This window comes from Danio rerio, chromosome 4 (genome assembly GCF_052040795.2).
Source record: "Danio rerio strain M-AB ecotype USA chromosome 4, GRCz13ab, whole genome shotgun sequence".
Classification (NCBI taxonomy): domain Eukaryota; kingdom Metazoa; phylum Chordata; class Actinopteri; order Cypriniformes; family Danionidae; genus Danio; species Danio rerio.
The window spans coordinates 60639529-60657499 of record NC_141024.2 but is presented as its reverse complement, the minus strand read 5'-3'; the positions used below and the strand labels follow the sequence as shown (position 1 = coordinate 60657499).

The following is a 17971-nucleotide window of genomic DNA, read 5'->3' as shown; positions in this document are numbered from 1 at the left end:
TAAAAGATTAATTAATTCGCTCATGCGCACGTTGTGTAGTGCGAGACAAGGTCAGTTCATTTTTCGAGTCCTCTATCGAGTCGAGTCCACATGAACGACTGAAGCCTCGCCAATCATATGCATTTAGAGCCAGAAAAAGAATTGATCTGTTCACCTCTCAAGTCCTCAAGTTTGAGTCATTCTGTCACGTAATGACAGACGAACGAACGACTCAAGAACCAGGGCCCGGTTTTTCAAAAGGTTTAATCCGGATAAAATTGATCCGGACGTAGTAATCCTGTTTTTGCAATCTGTGATCACGTAATCCAGCTTACTTTTTGAGCCAGTTTTTCAAAGCAACATTGGATTGGATCATTCTGATCCAGATAGGAACTTTTCAGGATCACTATATCTGGATTACCACTGCTCAATCACAATGTAGATGGATAGATAGGCCTATGTAAAGAGCAACAAGTAGAATAGCCAGTGTTGGGTAAATATAACTTTATTTTTATTTGAAATGAAAACTAAGAAAATTTTATAAATAATAAAATAATTATAATAATAAATAATAAAAGCAAGAAAAACCCCACCCCATCCTCTTCCAGCAGTCCGCTCATCTGAGATCTACAACACTGTACATTGAGGATATTTATAATAAGTTTCAAATATAGATGTATTAAATAAAAAAAAGACAATGTTGAAACCTCCACAATAATGTCAGACTTCCTCATCTGATCTGGAGGGAGCAGCTTGTCTGAGCGTATTCTTTAGGAGGCAGATCTCAATTGTGGTCTTGGTTTGCTGCAGTTTGATCAGAGTCAGTTGTTCCTTTGCCAGATGAAGCTGAACTTCTGTCTCTTTTTGCAATTGTTGAAAGTGATTTCAAAAATCAGGCATTGCCATTCTTTGCATTTTTTTTTTTTGTTATTCTGTTATCATTGCATGCATCACTAATAAATATTCTAAACACAAAAATATTTTCCATTGTGATGAATATATATATATATATATATTTTTTTTTTTCTTTCGAAAAATCCATTTTCAAGATTTGATCCAATCCCTTATCCAAAATCCTAGTGGATTACTTTTGAAAAACCGGGCCCTGGTGCCATGATTGCTTCTTCTTAAGAGTTACGACTGTTTACACAGCGTGCTGTTTAGCAGTCTGTTTCTTAACAAAACTCAAATCCTTAAGAACGCTGCTCGTTCAAGAGGTCTTTACACAATGGCTTTTTATAGCATGGTGTGGTAATGCGTAACCAATTGGACTTTAATATTTCAAGTCGAGACATTCACACATGCAGCGCTGCCGTTTTATGTTTTTTTTTTTCTTTTTTCGATTAAACAATTAGCCCCTTTTATGGCTGTCTGGTGCTGTGGCTTAGTTGGTCAAAGCGCCTGTTTAGTAAACAGGAGATCCTGGGTTTAAATCCCAGCAGTGCGTAATGTACAGGTTCCAGGACTGCTTTTTCTTAAGAGTTACGACTGTTTACGCAGCGGGATGTTTAGCAGTCGGTTTCTTAACAAAACTCAAATCCTTAAGAATGCTGCTCTTTCAAGAGGGCTTTGGACGATGGCTTTATATAGCATAGTGTGGTAATGCCTAACCAACTGGACTTTAATATATCAAGTCCAGACATTTACACATGCAGCGCTACCGTTGTTAGGTTTTTTTTTTTCTCTTTTTTCGATTAAACAATTAGCCCATGTCAACATCATTTGGCACTGTGGCTTAGTTGGTCAAAGTGCCTGTCTAGTAAACAGGAGATCCTGGGTTTGAATCCCAGCAGTGCCTTGTCCGCAGTTGGCCATTCTTTCATGGGCCAGAGAGTACCAAAAAGTGCTTTTTGTGCAACAGTGCTAGAGGCAGGAGAGCACTCAAGCTCTGTGGTGCAATGTATAGCGCATTGGACTTCTAGGTTGTGAGCTGAGGCTGGGGATTTAATCGGGCTGGGCCAATTGCCCAGGAGGTTAAGCAGTGAGGCCGAAATCATGTTGCGTTTCCACTCTCGCGCTAGTAGCTCGCAGCACGTCACGCAAACCCTGCCCCCATAATGTACCCCGAATCGAACGTCACACAACCAGCCCACTTCAGCGGGAATCAGCCAGATAAAGCACACCATCACATCCTTACGAAACCATTCAAATAAAGACAACTGAAACAAACAATTGACACGTCACTGTACAACATTACATTGTATGTCTATACGCACATGCCTGTCTATTCTCATTTATCATATTCATTTACTCACCGACCGACTGAATTTGAAACTAATTTTCATGTGAAGCAACATGCCCCTTCAGTTACTCCAGAACGTAGCAGCATGAGGGGTCTTTAATGAATTGAAAAGAGCACGTCACTCCGCTACTCACCCGTTTGCACTGGCTGCCAGTTGCTGCTCGCATCAAATTCAAAGCTCTGATGTTTGCCTACAAAGCAACCTCTGGCTTTCCTCCCTCTTATCTGCTCTCACTTCTGCAGATTTATTTGCCCTCAAGAAACTTGCGTTCTGTGAATAAACGTCGCCTCGTGGTTCCATCCCAAAGAGGGAAGTAATCACTTTCCCGAACTCTCGCATTCAATCTGCCCAGTTGGTGGAATGAACTCCCTAACTGCAACAGAACGGCAGAGTCACTTGCTGTCTTCAAGAAACGACTAAAAACTCAACTATTTAGTCTCCTCTTCACTTCCTAATCTGCAATTGCCTCTAGCTATACCACTAACTGTACTCAAAAAAAAAAAAAATTCTTACATTACTAATGACCTGAACCTTGCCTACAGCACTTATACATTGTTGCTCTTATAGTTGTGTAAGTTGCTTCCTTGTCCTCATTTGTTAGTCGCTTTGGATAAAAGCGTCTGCTAAATGACTAAATGTAAATGTAAAACAGTGAGCTGTGTACACGCCCCCAAAATGACACATTATAACACATTATAATAAAAAAATCTGAATTGTGTTTTGAACTGAACCTAAACTGGCACACTCAGAAGAACCATAATAATAATGTTAAATCATAAAAAAGGGGTAAACTATGTGCCCTTTAAGCAATGTGTTAACTTTATTAATTATTCAATAATCATCAAGATTGATAAAAAAGTTCAACACACACAGCAGTGAACATGTACACACACACACACATCAGTGAACATGTACACACACACACAAACAGCAGTGAACATGTACACACACACACAGTTGGCACAGTAGGCCTACATACTGTATCTAACTTGGAAGAAGCGATGTGGTTCTTAAAGTGTTGTTTTACGTATGGAGCCTGATTGAATTTTATTATAGTGTCTTCGTAAAAACATCTGTCCATAATTCCTGAAAATAGAAAAAAAAGTTATAAATAAAGAAACTGCAAAGAAACGATTCAATCATATTAAAGAGATTTGAACTAACCTTCTAACACAACTAGCGGTCCAGGTCCCTGATGGAATTTGGCTCCCCAGACATGAATTTTTCTGGATGCTTTGCTTTCGGTTTCACAACATGGCAGTTTATTAATAGGGTCTGTCCTATTAATAAATTTGTAGGACATGTAAGCTCGTATAAAGCAAATAGCCTAAATAAAGAGATGCATGGATTAGTGTAAATAAATAAATCTTTTCATTATGGCATTGTTCAAAATGGCTTACCTGGCTTTTCCAGAGGTCCACCTGAGTTGTTTTACTGGTTTTCTAATATTGCAGACTGATGCTTTTAACTGTATTCTAAACAGAAGCTCACTCTGAATCTTTTTAGCAGATCGCTCATTGTCCTTGTGCAGTTTTTCGTCAATCGTTTTAAGTGCAGCACTATACAACAAACACATACAATAATTTTATTAATTAATTTTATTAACATTTTGACATCAGTGTTGCTGAAATACTTGATTTGACAAGATGATAATACACAATACCTGTTCATTTGCCTTGCAGTTGTTTTTCTAGGAAGGCCTACAGGGCTTTGATGTCTATAGAGTCGTCTTATAGTGGTGTTGGAGACGTGCACACCCGACTGCAACAGGAAAGCCCTGATCTCAGCAAGAGAGTGCTTTAATGTGTTGATGCATCAGTTTTTTTTTTTATTGCAATAATTGGTTAAAATGATCTGTAATTAAATCTATAAATGAAACACAAAACGGTTATGATAGCTAAGAGATTATGAGTCAATTTGTTAATGTGCTGCAATATGCAGCAAGGTTGTTAACTGTGCCCGATGAACTGTGAAGTTTGCAGCCATCCATTAACATGATCATCAACGTGAATGGATGAATAAAACTAGCGCACACATTGCACTGACAAAAATAATCATCATGATTATGAATGTGTTGCTTATTTGGGTATTGTAAGAATGAAGATGTCTGCATATTTGTAGTGAGCTTTTTTGTGGTCAAAGTTTGCATAACCAAAGATTGATCTTATTCACCTGTGACCCACCCATAAGTAAATATGCAGACAAGTTTTTGATTAGCTGACCGGAGCAGTAACAGCACCCATTGATATAACTGAAAAATAAAGTGGGATAAACGTGATACCGAGATTAAATGGTAAAATACAGGGGGGATCTCGACAAAAACGTCAGGGTTAAGTTGGCCAAAGACATTTTTTCGGTAATAGGTCGGTAAAATATATATTATATAACATCCTCTTTTTGATAGACATCATCAAACATTCTGCCCAAATGCTCAGGAGAAACCTAATCATATTAATATTTCCCTTGGCTAAATAACATTTGATAGGTAATTTGCCTTTATTTAAGAGAATAGTTTAAGGATGTTGCATATTATTCAGTTATCAAGGAAATTGTTAAGTGTTGCCGGACATAAGTGCAAGTAATAAAATATAGACTATGCTATAGCTTATATTTTATTCATTCATTCATTTTCTTATCAGCCTAGTCCAAACCACCAACTTATCCAGCAAGTTTTTACGCAGCAGATGCCCTTCCAGCCGCAACCCATCTCTGGGAAATAGCCTATATTTCCTTGCGCTCAACAGCCATAATAAAGCTTTACATTTATTTATTTATTTATTTATTTATTTTATTTAACCACACCAGACAAAAACATAAACACTTGTTTGCTCAGGACTGGATGGCAGAAAAGGAGGTAGGTTTCTGATGGTTTTACTCTCCCGAAAAGTGCTCTGTTTGTGTGATTTGATTAAAGTCATCTTTTCATGCTTCATATTTAATATTTCTAAACTCTTTTGTTGTGTATTGTTTTATGTACATATAATTTAGCTTTGCCCCATTTGGTCCAAAACCAGACACGTGGACAAATCTAAGCTTGTTTTTAATAACACAAATATAAATCTGCATTTAATAAACAATACTGCTGCTAATAATAATAACATTATAAAAAAGCAAGTTGTTATGAATGAACTAAAAACAAGCCACCCGAGATGAAGAAGGCATGGAGGCAGCAGTTTTTATATTTATGTAAAAAATAACAATTTTTGTAATATTTTAATCCTTTGAAACATATTTGCGTGTTGCTGTAAAAACTTGCCTATTGTTACTTTGCAACAAATTTTTTGTAAAAAAAAAAAAAAGAAAGCTAAAGGATTAGGGTAGGTTGGTAAATGTAGGCTACTGTATACAGTACAGGCTATTGTCATATACAAAAGATAGGCAAAGATTCACACACAACCTGTATGAGCCCATAAAGGCCGCAAGTGCCACAGACCCTGTAGAACTTTTCTTAGCTGATCTTCTGCTTGACCTATTCAGTCATGAAAAGCTCATCTTTTACGGAAAGAGGACCGGGAACTCAAACAGGGTAATTATTATTATAATTACCATTCTGTCTTTCCGTTATCTCCTTCATGATTATTTGTACTGTGTTTTCCTACGTTTCATGTTTTAACATAATTTTAACTTACTTAAGAAAACAGTGGAGAAGAGGGTGAAGAAGCGCATGGTCTCCAAAATAGCGGTAATTTAATAATATATTTGTATAATTAAAAAAAATCTTTTCTGAAATCAACTCGGCTGGCCCGATTACAAATTCAAGTTGGTAAACCAGTTTACTGTTTCAACAAACATTATTATACACCATAGTAGCATGTAGGCTATAAAATGTTATGACTTAAATTGATATGTAGCTGCAAGAGTGATTAATTAATGCTCCATTTATCGTTTAATTGTCATAAAGTGACTTTATTTACCTTGGCATTTATATATGCTGTTTTGCTTTAAGAACAGTTTTCCTATGATGATTAGCGCTACTGAAAGCGCGCCTGTAACCATTGGCAACTGACTCAGTGTGAGAGAGTGTGTGTGTTCGGAGTTTCGCTCCTGTTTTCAAAAAAAACTTCAGTAAACAGTTCATTTTCGTTCTAAATAAAGTTTTCCAGTCGTCATTATTGCTGCTAGATGAAAAGACAGAACATAAAAAGGCAACATATCGACTCATGAGCACGATGATTGACATATATTTGTAAATAAGTGGTTGGTAAAACCTCTTCTTCGTTCACCGCAAATCTTGCCTTTAAAGGAAAGTGCATAATTTAGCCTTACCCTGAGTTTGTTTACACTCTGCCTGTATTAACATACATGCTGTATTTTAATATGGCTAATTTGGATGAATTGGCTCTGACTTTTGACAGCTTTTTCTTCTTTTTACGCGGTTATGCGCGAATTATATTTCACACGCAAGGTGACTAAAAATTGAAATTAAAATACCAAATATACTGAGCCATTACTACAAGTAAAAAAAACAAACAAAAAACAAAACAACAATTATACTTTAAAGGAGAACATTGGCGTTTCGAAAAAAAAATGAACTGAACTACAACTAAATTATTAAAAATAAACTTGCGGGACTTCATTTATGTCCTGCGGCAAAATTATTTTTTTTATACTTTTAGTGATCTGCTTGAGGTAAGCCAATTTCTTTTTATGCTTAATCAACAACGAAAACATAAGTAAAAATGTAAATGAAGATATAAATGAAAAAGCTTATTAAATGACTGTCCTAGTCCTATCAAAATAGCAAACAACATCTTTTTATATTTAGGCTAAAAGATTGCTTTATTTATTTATTTAGGCCTACTTATTTGTGATGAATGTTTGTGCTTATATTTTAGTTGTCTTTTATTTCTTCAATTCTACTTTCCAAAATTAATCCTCATTGCACTTAACAAGTTTACAATGATAATAAAGCGTGTTAACAAATGTTTAATGATTAATGAAGGAATTATAATGCTTTGTTTTATAATTTTATCTTTATTTATAAGAACAGTAGCATATTTACAGCTGCTGTATAGGCTATTTCTGTCTGTTAGCATCCCTTTGTGCCCTCTGGCGGCATATTCACAGACTGCGGTCATAGATTAAAAACTCGTGCTTGTCCATTTAAAGCGGCGGCGGTATATGCCATGGAGGTAATAGCCACATTGAACTCTCAACTACTGTAAATCATTCTAACATGTACAAAACAGACAAAAAGAAGCAGTGGCAATGGTTTGGTAATTAGATTTGTTTATGGATCATGAAAACCCCACCAGCTTTATATGTAAGCACAGAGTACCCTTTTAGTCATAACAGGAAATATGGATGACAATGAAGGAAGTTAATAGGCTCGTTTGACTTGGCCAAAATCTGCGCAGAATCGATCACCGGTGATCACCGCAAGATGCATGCCGGTTAGAAATGTGTCCGCCTTGCCTTCGCCTCGCTCTGATGTCACGCTGACGTGCGCCAAAAAACTCTCGCGATCGCGAGGCGGGTACTTCGTATTAAGCAGTCGGCCGCAGTTGCTCTCAAAAGACTGCGTTACTAAAAGCATGATGGGAAACGACTGGCTGACGACACAGCTTAATGCTGATTGGATGAGACTGACACATTACACTTTATTATCTTGTTTTACTAAGGTTTATACCTGGATTTGTTGAATACCTTTTTTTTTTTTGTATTTTCGTTGATAATTAAAAAAAAGTCATAAAGAGCATTACATATGGTTATTTATTTAGATTTACACACAAACAAAAACAAAACACATCTTTGTAAAACATGACGTGACCTATCCAATATAACTAAATGTTATTAATAAATCATTAGGATGTGTGTGTGCTGTATATTATTTCTCTCTCAGTTTTAAGTCCTGTTTGTTGTCATTTTCACTTTTTGAAAGTTTGTGTGAATTTTGTATTGTAATTTTTATGCAGCGTTATTCAATGAAAGTCAATCCAATATATACATATATTCAGACATACAAAGGTAATCAGACTGTTTTGTCATTATGCCTCATCTTTGTGTGGTTTCATATGAGAAGTGAAAAGGGTGTAGTAAACAAGACACACACACATATGTATGTATATATATATATATATATATATATATATATATATATATATATATATATATATATATATATATATATATGTATGTGAAGTCAAAAGTAATGTTTAATTGACCAAGAACATTTCCACAGTTTTTCCTACAGTCTAATAGTTTTTATTCTGGAGAAAGTCTTGGGCTGTTTATTTTAGTCTGACTGGAGTAATATCAGTTTATATAGACCTGTCAATATAATTAACCCCCTAAGAATTTATTTGTCAAACAAACATTTGTCAGGACCCGTCACTCAAAAGCATCTATGGCTACTTCATTTATATGTAGCCAAATTAGGTTTCTTGAAAGTTTTCTTGCTGTATAAGCTGTTTATTTTGTTATTCTTTTAACGTTTGTTGAATATACAGAATTATATTTTAAATACACAGTTTTAGTTAATGAGCTGTTCATCTTCTGTAATTCCGAACATTTTTTTTTGTAAAAACTGTGATATTTCTATTGCATCCACTCCCATATTAAAAATACTATAGTAATGTATACTGTAGTGCTTTTGAACCATGTTATAAAATAGCCTATTTAAATTTTATGGTTGCTCTGGTATCACAACAACTATAAACATAACCCAATACTGAAAAAAACATGTTCAAAATGCAATAATATTTACTATAAATCACCATAGTATTTTTTCAAGAGGTCATTCGTCTGCGATAAAAAACGCGAACGAGATCTCCGCCACTGGTGACGATTCCAGGTGGCTAAACAGCGAGATTCAGCAGGTGTCCGACTTCTGATGTAATTTTTGAGCCCTCCTCTTACGGCGCACGCCTGCTCTCGTTTACAATGCAGTCAAGGCGAGGCGCACCTCAAACGAGCCTATTGACACACAAACACATCTCAAGAAGGTTTTCACAGCCACTGTGTTTTATCCAACAACCATTGCTCCCAAGTTGAAGTGAGACCTTCAAAAACGACCCAGGTGGGACTTGAACCCGCAATCCCCAGCTCCGGAGGCTGATGCCTTATCCATTAGGCCACTGGGCCACGTCACTAATAGTACAAACATTTTATTTCTGCTATCATTCACATTCGTGTCTCATCGGTCCTGGGGTATGGTTCTAGCGTATAGTGCGACTGGTCTTGAGAGTTTCAAATTCCAGTCAAGGCCACTCTCATTAACTTGAAATCACAACCTTTCTGCAGCTATTTTCTTGTTTGCAATTCATCATCATCCACCTAACATGAGACCGTTAGTTAAGAGCCATGGGGTACTTGAAGTCAAGATCTCCATTACCAGAGCTTAGCGGAACCTTTTTGGTTTGTAACGTGACAGTGAGATTCAAGCAAGAATGGATGAATCCTAATTGAAGTGTGCAGCAAGTCTGAGACTTCGAAGCTATTGTCCTCAGATCATCACACCTAAGCTTTGAGTAGACAAGCCAGGATTTTTTCACACAACTTAAATGTAACCCATAAAAACACAACCCGAACAGGACTTGAATCCACAATCCCCAGCTTCGAAGGGTGATGTCTTATCCATTAGGCCACTGGGCCAATACTAGCATTTGTTATATCTGTTGTATGACTCATGAAGTTCTTGTAACTCAGAAAGCAGCACGTTAGGATCCCTATTGCTTTCAGATGATCTGGTGTGTACACCTAATGACCAAACAGCTTCTCTGAAGAGTTTTCCATTGTCATGTTTTTTTGACCTAAGGGTATGAACCTAGCTTTTTGAAGGTCACACTGGATTGCGCTGCAACAGATACCTAAAAGGAACCGCATCAAAGACAACCCAGGTGGGACTTGAACCCACAATCTACTTCTAATCTAAATTAGTCAAACATGTACAATTATACCGACAAAATAGTTTGCTACCCTCAGGCAGATGGTTCTGCCACATCCGGTCACGTACCAGCTGGCTGATGGAAAGTTTCTTCCCTCCGACTATCAGGCTGATGAACACTTAACACACCACACACAGACTCTACCATACCCTCACTGCACACCATCAATATGTAGCTTGCACTGCACTTTAACCAATCCATACTTGAAACAATACTGCCTACAACTATGTGGACATCTATTCATTGTTCACATCGCTGTCAATTTCACATTGTCGTTGTATTTGCACTGTCTGTATTTTGCACTGTCATTTCATTTGCACTGTCTGTATTTTGTACTGTCGTTGTATTTGCACTGTATTACTCTGTATTTTGTGCTGTCTGGAGCCAGCACCTAAGCTTTTCACTCATCATAGCACACATGCTGCTGCTGATGTGACAATAAAAGTGAGTTGATTTGAAAGAAAGTAGCGGCAATGATTCAGTTGTTAGATTTGTTTATGGATCGTTCTAATAAGGATGACAACGAAGGAAGTTAATGACACGCAAACACATCTCTAGAAGGTTTTCACAGCTACTGTGTTTCATCCAACAAACATTGCTCCCAACTTGATGTGAGACCTTCAAAGACAACCCAGATGGGACTTGAACCCACAACGCCCAACTCAAGAGGCTGATGCTTTATCCTTTAGGCCACTGGGCCATGTTACCAAGTTTTTGTCATGGAGCTCTTGTATGCCCTCAACAAGATGCCAACGCATGGAAAACTGCATTTTGGGATCTCTGTTTGCAACTAATGAACAAACATTTTCTTTGTGTAATCATCCACATTCGTGTCTCATTGGTCCTGGGGTATGGTTTGAGACTGGTCTTGAGTTTCAAATTCCAGACGAGGCCACTCTCATTAATATGAAATCACAACCTTTCTGCAGCTATTTTCTTGTTTGCATTTAATCATCATCCACCTAACATGAGACCATTATTTGAAAGCCACCGGGTACTTGAAGTCAAGATCTCCATTACCAGAGCGTAACGTGATTGGATAATTCACGCAAGATTGGATGAATCTTAATTAAAGTGTGCAGCAAGTCTGAGAATTTGAAGCGAACTATTGACCTCAGATCATCACGCATAAGCTTTGAGGAGACATGTCAGGATTCTTTCCATACAATTTATATGTAACCCAACAAACACAACCCAAATGGGACTTAAACCCACAATCCCTAGCTTTGAAGGCTGATTCCTTATCCATTAGGCCACTGGGCCAATACTAGCGTTTGCCATATCTGTTGTATGGCTCAGGAAGTTCTTATAACTCAGAAAACAGCACTTTAGGATCCCTATACCATATTGCATTCAGACAATCTGGTGTGTACACCTAATGACAAAACATATTCTCTGAAGAGTTTTCCATTGTCATGTCTTTTTGACCTAAGGGTATGAACCTAGCTTTTTGAAGGTCACACTGGATTGTGCTGCACAGCCAACTTAATAAGAAATGCATCAAAGACAACCCAGGTGGGACTTGAACACACAATCCCAAGCTTCGAAGACTGGTGCCTTATCCTTTAGGCCACTGGGCCGTTTTACTGCCTGTGAACTGTAATACGCATCCAGGGAGTTGCTGACGCACATAACAAAAAACAACATGAACAAAAAGTAGATAGGACCGGTTTCACAGAATTTTTTAGTGGCACTGCCAAACAGACAAAAAAGTAGCATGTTATAGGATTTCTTTGAAGGAATTCAATTAGAATTTTGATCATATTTTGGAACCATTCCTATAGGATTGTTTTATAGTACGATACATAAAAATCCTTTTGGATAATTTCTACAGTATTTCAATGAGATCCAATTTATATCTTAATTAAGATATGCTTTTTTTTAATAAGATATGCTATTTTTATACAATAGTTTTGAATGTATTATGCTGTTTGCTAAAGCTCACCTTCATGTACTTGAGTGTACAGTATTACTGCACAAATTTCCAAAGAAACATGTCTATACCAAAAACATATACAATGTCGCTAGACCAAACTGTGGGCTGGCCCACTCGAAACAGAAGTTCACTTTGGGCCCATAGCAAGTCCAAACAAAGTGGAGTGTATATAGCCACAATGGGCAAAGTATAGGTATACTATCTGAGTCAGAAGTATGTCCTATGAGCATGCTCTGTGGGCATTTAGTAATTAACAAAATAGTTAGGTCCCACTAATACTAAGTTGAGTCCAGGCACAAAATGTGCCTATAAGGTCCCAGTAAAGCACTTTTATACAGGGCCATTGTGGCTTTAACACAAAACAAAACTAGTTCACTTCTACTATGTAGCAAAATAGCACAATATCACTTCAACTGCATAATTACATATTTTGAAAGCATAAAGAAAAATCAGTAATAAATAAAGCATCTAAAAATATAAAGACAACATGGACTATTTTTCAAAGGTTTGGGACAAAACTGCTTTAGTTTATAAAAATGCAGATATAAAAGTAACCTTGTAAATAATTATTCCTTTTTAATATGTTAGCTTTTCCATTTGAATATGTTAAAATATAATTTATTCCAATGATGTTAAAGCTGCATTTGAGGCATTTGTGTCCTACATAAAATAATTTGAGACAAAACAACAAAACATATAAAAATATACTTAGTTAAAAGAAAAACAAAGTAAGATTTTCATCTGTGTATTTTCTCTACCATTTGTACCTTAAAGGGTCACGAAACTCCAAAACACATTTTTTGAGCTGTTGATAGTCGTATATGTGTCCCACACTGCTAAAAACACTATTAGGACACAAATATTTCACTAAAAAGTGTAAATTGGCGGTTTTTGCGTTATTTCAAGCAAATTTGTACTTCCGGTTTGAAACAAATTTTTGAAGCTGCGTCTTAACCATGAGATAATAGTGTGTATTCCAGCGTGCAGACTGGATGTCTGTGCCAGAGTGTGTCTTATTACGTCTTACAGTGCGGCTCGAAGGACATCTTTTGCATTCAGAGCTGCTTTCGTGAAGAGATCTTCGGCAACACTGCTCGAAGTTTACCATGGAGGTGAAAAGGAAGCTCCCTGACAAGGAATTGAACCCAGGCCACAGCGGTAAGAGCACTAAGTCCTAAACACAAGACCACCAGGGAAGGCCTGGCTAAAGGTTGCCCTCTAGCCTAGCTGTGGGCCTCCACCCAGGTGTGCTGCAGCTGCTCTGACAAAAATAACTCTAACGTTTGCAACCTCCTCCTGGAGAAGAGAAAGTCTCAGAGCCTGGTTCACAGTTCTTCTACGGAGGGACTGTCACATGCTCTGTGTAAAAGCATCCTATCGGCACCACAACTTGCCATGACAACAAAGCACAGCATGCGTTGAAGTAACTCCATGTTTTCCAGTCCATGTCCTCTTTCCAAACGGCATGCTAATGAGCACTCCTTGAACAGTGTGTGCCAGTGGCGCAATGGATAACGTGTCTGACTGATCAGAAGATTCTAGATTCGACTTTTGGCTGGCTCGATCAGGATTTATTGCATTGCTCTCAGTCAGTGCACTGCAGTTGCAGTTTGCCCCTGCCAGAGTTGTTTGGTTCTACTTTGGAGTGGATCAAGTTTCTGGGGCTGCCAGCACAGAGCCTGTGGGGTGCTCTCCTGGGTTCAAAGGCTGCCCCAACCGCTCTCATGTCTTGGTCCCGTACATCCCTCAGGACTTCCAGAAGAAACCAGTACAGCCACTCTCCTGGGAAGACAGCAGTGACAGCTTGTAAACCAAAATGTTTGCTGTGAGGCTAAGGCGTTCTACTGCAGCACAGATACGCATTCGAAAAGCATACAATATTCAAAAACAAAGTGCCAACCTAAAACAAGATTGCAGTCAAAATGACCACCTCAGACAAGTGTGAGCAATGTTTCAGTCTATGTTATACGTCGGCAAATATGCCACACAGTGCAGACGCTCATACTACTGAAAAGGAAGTTACCTGACTGAGAAAGGTATAAATAGAAATCGGAGCCTGCTCCAAACGACCTGGTCAGCCCCAAGTGGGCTGTAAAAACCTCCTGGAGTTTTCATTCATTTAATGTCTGGTACAAGACACTGCGTCCAACCAGTTATGTTTGAATGTCAAACCTACCCCAATCCTTAAACCAACCTCACAGTTTCCTGCTGTGTTTTATCAACCTCCCAACCTACCCCAACTCTTAACCCAACCTCACAGTAACAAACCTCCATGTGGGTTTCATTGATTCAATGTCTCGTACATGGCACAGAATACAACCTATCGCAGTTTATTAAAATCACACCTACCCCAGCCCTAGGCCCAACCTCACGGTAACCTGCTGTGTTTTATTCAATTTTACTCCTACCCCAACCCTAAACACAACCTCAGAGTAAGCAGTTTATATATTTTTTTATTTTTATGAATGTCTACTACAGCCACATCAATCGCAAACCCAGCCTACGTGCGGCATAAGTGCCTACCACTTAGAGGTCATCCAGCCGACTTGCAGTGTAATCTCCTCCACTTGTAGGTCTCTGAGCTGCAGCAACACCTAAGGGCTCTGACACACAGACACAAAAGAAACCATTGCTTTTAACCTACTCTTGGAGAGGAGAGAGTCTCCGACCCTGGATCTCAGGTCTTCTATGGAGGGACTGTCAGGAATCCTGTAAGAGCATCCCATCCACACAACCTCTTGCCATAAAAACAAAGCAGAATGTGTGGTGAAGGAACTCCGGGTTGACAGAGCCTTGTCCTTGCTTCAAGCAATGTGCTAACAAGGTGCTGAACAGAGTGACGGTGGCACAAAGGTTAGCGCTTATGACTACGGATCAGAAGATTCTCGGTTACGGAAACCAAGAAACTGTGTATGAGAGAGTGCGTAAGTGTATGAGTGGCACTTGTGCAAGCGGAGCAGGGACGTGCCAGCGATCAGAATGAACTGGAGTTTCTGCCAAGACTGGGTTTCAAGAGTGGCAGTTCCCATATGGTCTAGCGGTTAGGATTCCTGGTTTTCACCCAGGCGGCCCGGGTTCGACTCCCGGTATGGGAAGGCTTGAGTGCTTTTGCTTCTGTCCTTTTTGGCCAGCGGTCGGACTGCAGCTACATTATAGGATGTGGTTGTGGAACTGCCCCGTAAGCCTTCGATAGCTCAGTTGGTAGAGCGGAGGACTGTAGGTGGATGATGGCAATCCTTAGGTCGCTGGTTCGACTCCGGCTCGAAGGACATCTTTTGCGCTCGAGCCGCTTTCTTGCCTTCGCCAAGTCAGTTAACCACTCCTCAAAGTTCAGCATGGAGGTGAAAAGGATGTTCCCTGACCGGGAATCGAACCCGGGCCGCGGCGGTGAGAGCGCCGAATCCTAACCACTAGACCACCAGGGAAGGTCTGCGTGAAGGTTGGCCTCAAGTCTAGGTGTGGGCCTCCACCCAGGTGTGCTGCAGCTGCTCTGACAAAAATAACTCTAACGTTTGCAACCTCCTCCTGGAAAAGAGAAAGTCTCAGAGCCTGGATCACAGTTCTTCTTGGGAGGGACTGTCACATGCTCTGTGTAAGAGCATCCTATCGGCACCACAACTTGCCATGACAACAAAGCACAGCATGCGTTGAAGCAACTCCATGTTCACCGAGCCGTGTCCTCTTTCCTACGACCATGCTAATGAGCACTGCTGATGCGGACTGGGCCAGTGGCGCAATGGATAACGCGTCTGACTACGGATCAGAAGATTCTAGGTTCGACTCCTGGCTGGCTCGTCCAGGATTTTTTTGCGTTGCTCTCAGTGCAGTACGGTCGCGGTTTGCCCCTGCCGGAGTTGTTCGGTTCTACTCTGGAGTGAATCGAGTTTCTGGGGCCGCCAGCACAGAGCCTGTTGGGTGCTCTCCTGGGTTCAAAGGCTGCCCCAACCGCTCTCATGTCTTGGTCCCGTACATCCCTCAGGACTTCCAGAAGAAACCAGTACAGCCACTCTCCTGGGAAGACAGCAGTGACAGCTTGTAAACCAAAATGTTTGCTGTGAGGCTAAGGCGTTCTACTGCAGCACAGATACGCATTCGAAAAGCATACAATATTCAAAAACAAAGTGCCAACCTAAAACAAGATTGCAGTCAAAATGACCACCTCAGACAAGTGTGAGCAATGTTTCAGTCTATGTTATACGTCGGCAAATATGCCACACAGTGCAGACGCTCATACTACTGAAAAGGAAGTTACCTGACTGAGAAAGGTATAAATAGAAATCGGAGCCTGCTCCAAACGACCTGGTCAGCCCCAAGTGGGCTGTAAAAACCTCCTGGAGTTTTCATTCATTTAATGTCTGGTACAAGACACTGCGTCCAACCAGTTATGTTTGAATGTCAAACCTACCCCAATCCTTAAACCAACCTCACAGTTTCCTGCTGTGTTTTATCAACCTCCCAACCTACCCCAACTCTTAACCCAACCTCACAGTAACAAACCTCCATGTGGGTTTCATTGATTCAATGTCTCGTACATGGCACAGAATACAACCTATCGCAGTTTATTAAAATCACACCTACCCCAGCCCTAGGCCCAACCTCACGGTAACCTGCTGTGTTTTATTCAATTTTACTCCTACCCCAACCCTAAACACAACCTCAGAGTAAGCAGTTTATATATTTTTTTATTTTTATGAATGTCTACTACAGCCACATCAATCGCAAACCCAGCCTACGTGCGGCATAAGTGCCTACCACTTAGAGGTCATCCAGCCGACTTGCAGTGTAATCTCCTCCACTTGTAGGTCTCTGAGCTGCAGCAACACCTAAGGGCTCTGACACACAGACACAAAAGAAACCATTGCTTTTAACCTACTCTTGGAGAGGAGAGAGTCTCCGACCCTGGATCTCAGGTCTTCTATGGAGGGACTGTCAGGAATCCTGTAAGAGCATCCCATCCACACAACCTCTTGCCATAAAAACAAAGCAGAATGTGTGGTGAAGGAACTCCGGGTTGACAGAGCCTTGTCCTTGCTTCAAGCAATGTGCTAACAAGGTGCTGAACAGAGTGACGGTGGCACAAAGGTTAGCGCTTATGACTACGGATCAGAAGATTCTCGGTTACGGAAACCAAGAAACTGTGTATGAGAGAGTGCGTAAGTGTATGAGTGGCACTTGTGCAAGCGGAGCAGGGACGTGCCAGCGATCAGAATGAACTGGAGTTTCTGCCAAGACTGGGTTTCAAGAGTGGCAGTTCCCATATGGTCTAGCGGTTAGGATTCCTGGTTTTCACCCAGGCGGCCCGGGTTCGACTCCCGGTATGGGAAGGCTTGAGTGCTTTTGCTTCTGTCCTTTTTGGCCAGCGGTCGGACTGCAGCTACATTATAGGATGTGGTTGTGGAACTGCCCCGTAAGCCTTCGATAGCTCAGTTGGTAGAGCGGAGGACTGTAGGTGGATGATGGCAATCCTTAGGTCGCTGGTTCGACTCCGGCTCGAAGGACATCTTTTGCGCTCGAGCCGCTTTCTTGCCTTCGCCAAGTCAGTTAACCACTCCTCAAAGTTCAGCATGGAGGTGAAAAGGATATTCCCTGACCGGGAATCGAACCCGGGCCGCGGCGGTGAGAGCGCCGAATCCTAACCACTAGACCACCAGGGAAGGTCTGCGTGAAAGGTTGGCCTCAAGTCTAGCTGTGGGCCTCCACCCAGGTGTGCTGCAGCTGCTCTGACAAAAATAACTCTAACGTTTGCAACCTCCTCCTGGAGAAGAGAAAGTCTCAGAGCCTGGATCACAGTTCTTCTTGGGAGGGACTGTCACATGCTCAGTGTAAGAGCATCCTATCGACACCACAACTTGCCATGACAACAAAGCACAGCATGCGTTGAAGGAACTCCATGTTCACCGAGCCGTGTCCTCTTTCCAAGCAGCATG

At 40.2% G+C, this 17971-nt stretch overlaps 1 protein-coding gene and 8 non-coding genes across 9 annotated transcripts in view; 6 read left to right on the top strand and 3 right to left on the bottom strand.

Annotated features, from left to right (window-relative positions):
- LOC101884655 (uncharacterized) overlaps positions 1-5525 on the top strand; it is a 110085-nt gene extending 104560 nt beyond the window's left edge. The window contains exon 6 of the mRNA XM_087250539.2: positions 3905-5525. The gene's annotated coding sequence lies outside the window, so the exon portion shown is untranslated. The remainder of the gene's footprint in view (positions 1-3904) is intronic.
- Positions 5526-9232: 3707 nt separating this feature from the next.
- On the bottom strand, positions 9233-9305 carry trnar-ccg (transfer RNA arginine (anticodon CCG)). Its single transcript has one exon. It is a non-coding gene; the product is annotated as a tRNA-Arg (tRNA).
- A 5762-nt stretch (positions 9306-15067) lies between these two features.
- Positions 15068-15139, top strand: trnae-uuc (transfer RNA glutamic acid (anticodon UUC)). Its single transcript has one exon. It is a non-coding gene; the product is annotated as a tRNA-Glu (tRNA).
- An 88-nt stretch (positions 15140-15227) lies between these two features.
- Positions 15228-15313, top strand: trnay-gua (transfer RNA tyrosine (anticodon GUA)). Its single transcript is given in 2 exon segments — positions 15228-15264; positions 15278-15313. It is a non-coding gene; the product is annotated as a tRNA-Tyr (tRNA).
- Positions 15314-15397: 84 nt separating this feature from the next.
- On the bottom strand, positions 15398-15469 carry trnae-cuc (transfer RNA glutamic acid (anticodon CUC)). Its single transcript has one exon. It is a non-coding gene; the product is annotated as a tRNA-Glu (tRNA).
- A 297-nt stretch (positions 15470-15766) lies between these two features.
- On the top strand, positions 15767-15839 carry trnar-acg (transfer RNA arginine (anticodon ACG)). The gene has a single exon. It is a non-coding gene; the product is annotated as a tRNA-Arg (tRNA).
- A 1457-nt stretch (positions 15840-17296) lies between these two features.
- Positions 17297-17368, top strand: trnae-uuc (transfer RNA glutamic acid (anticodon UUC)). The gene has a single exon. It is a non-coding gene; the product is annotated as a tRNA-Glu (tRNA).
- An 88-nt stretch (positions 17369-17456) lies between these two features.
- trnay-gua (transfer RNA tyrosine (anticodon GUA)) lies at positions 17457-17542 on the top strand. The gene is given in 2 exon segments: positions 17457-17493; positions 17507-17542. It is a non-coding gene; the product is annotated as a tRNA-Tyr (tRNA).
- An 84-nt stretch (positions 17543-17626) lies between these two features.
- trnae-cuc (transfer RNA glutamic acid (anticodon CUC)) lies at positions 17627-17698 on the bottom strand. The gene has a single exon. It is a non-coding gene; the product is annotated as a tRNA-Glu (tRNA).
- Between the last annotated feature and the right edge of the window lie 273 nt (positions 17699-17971).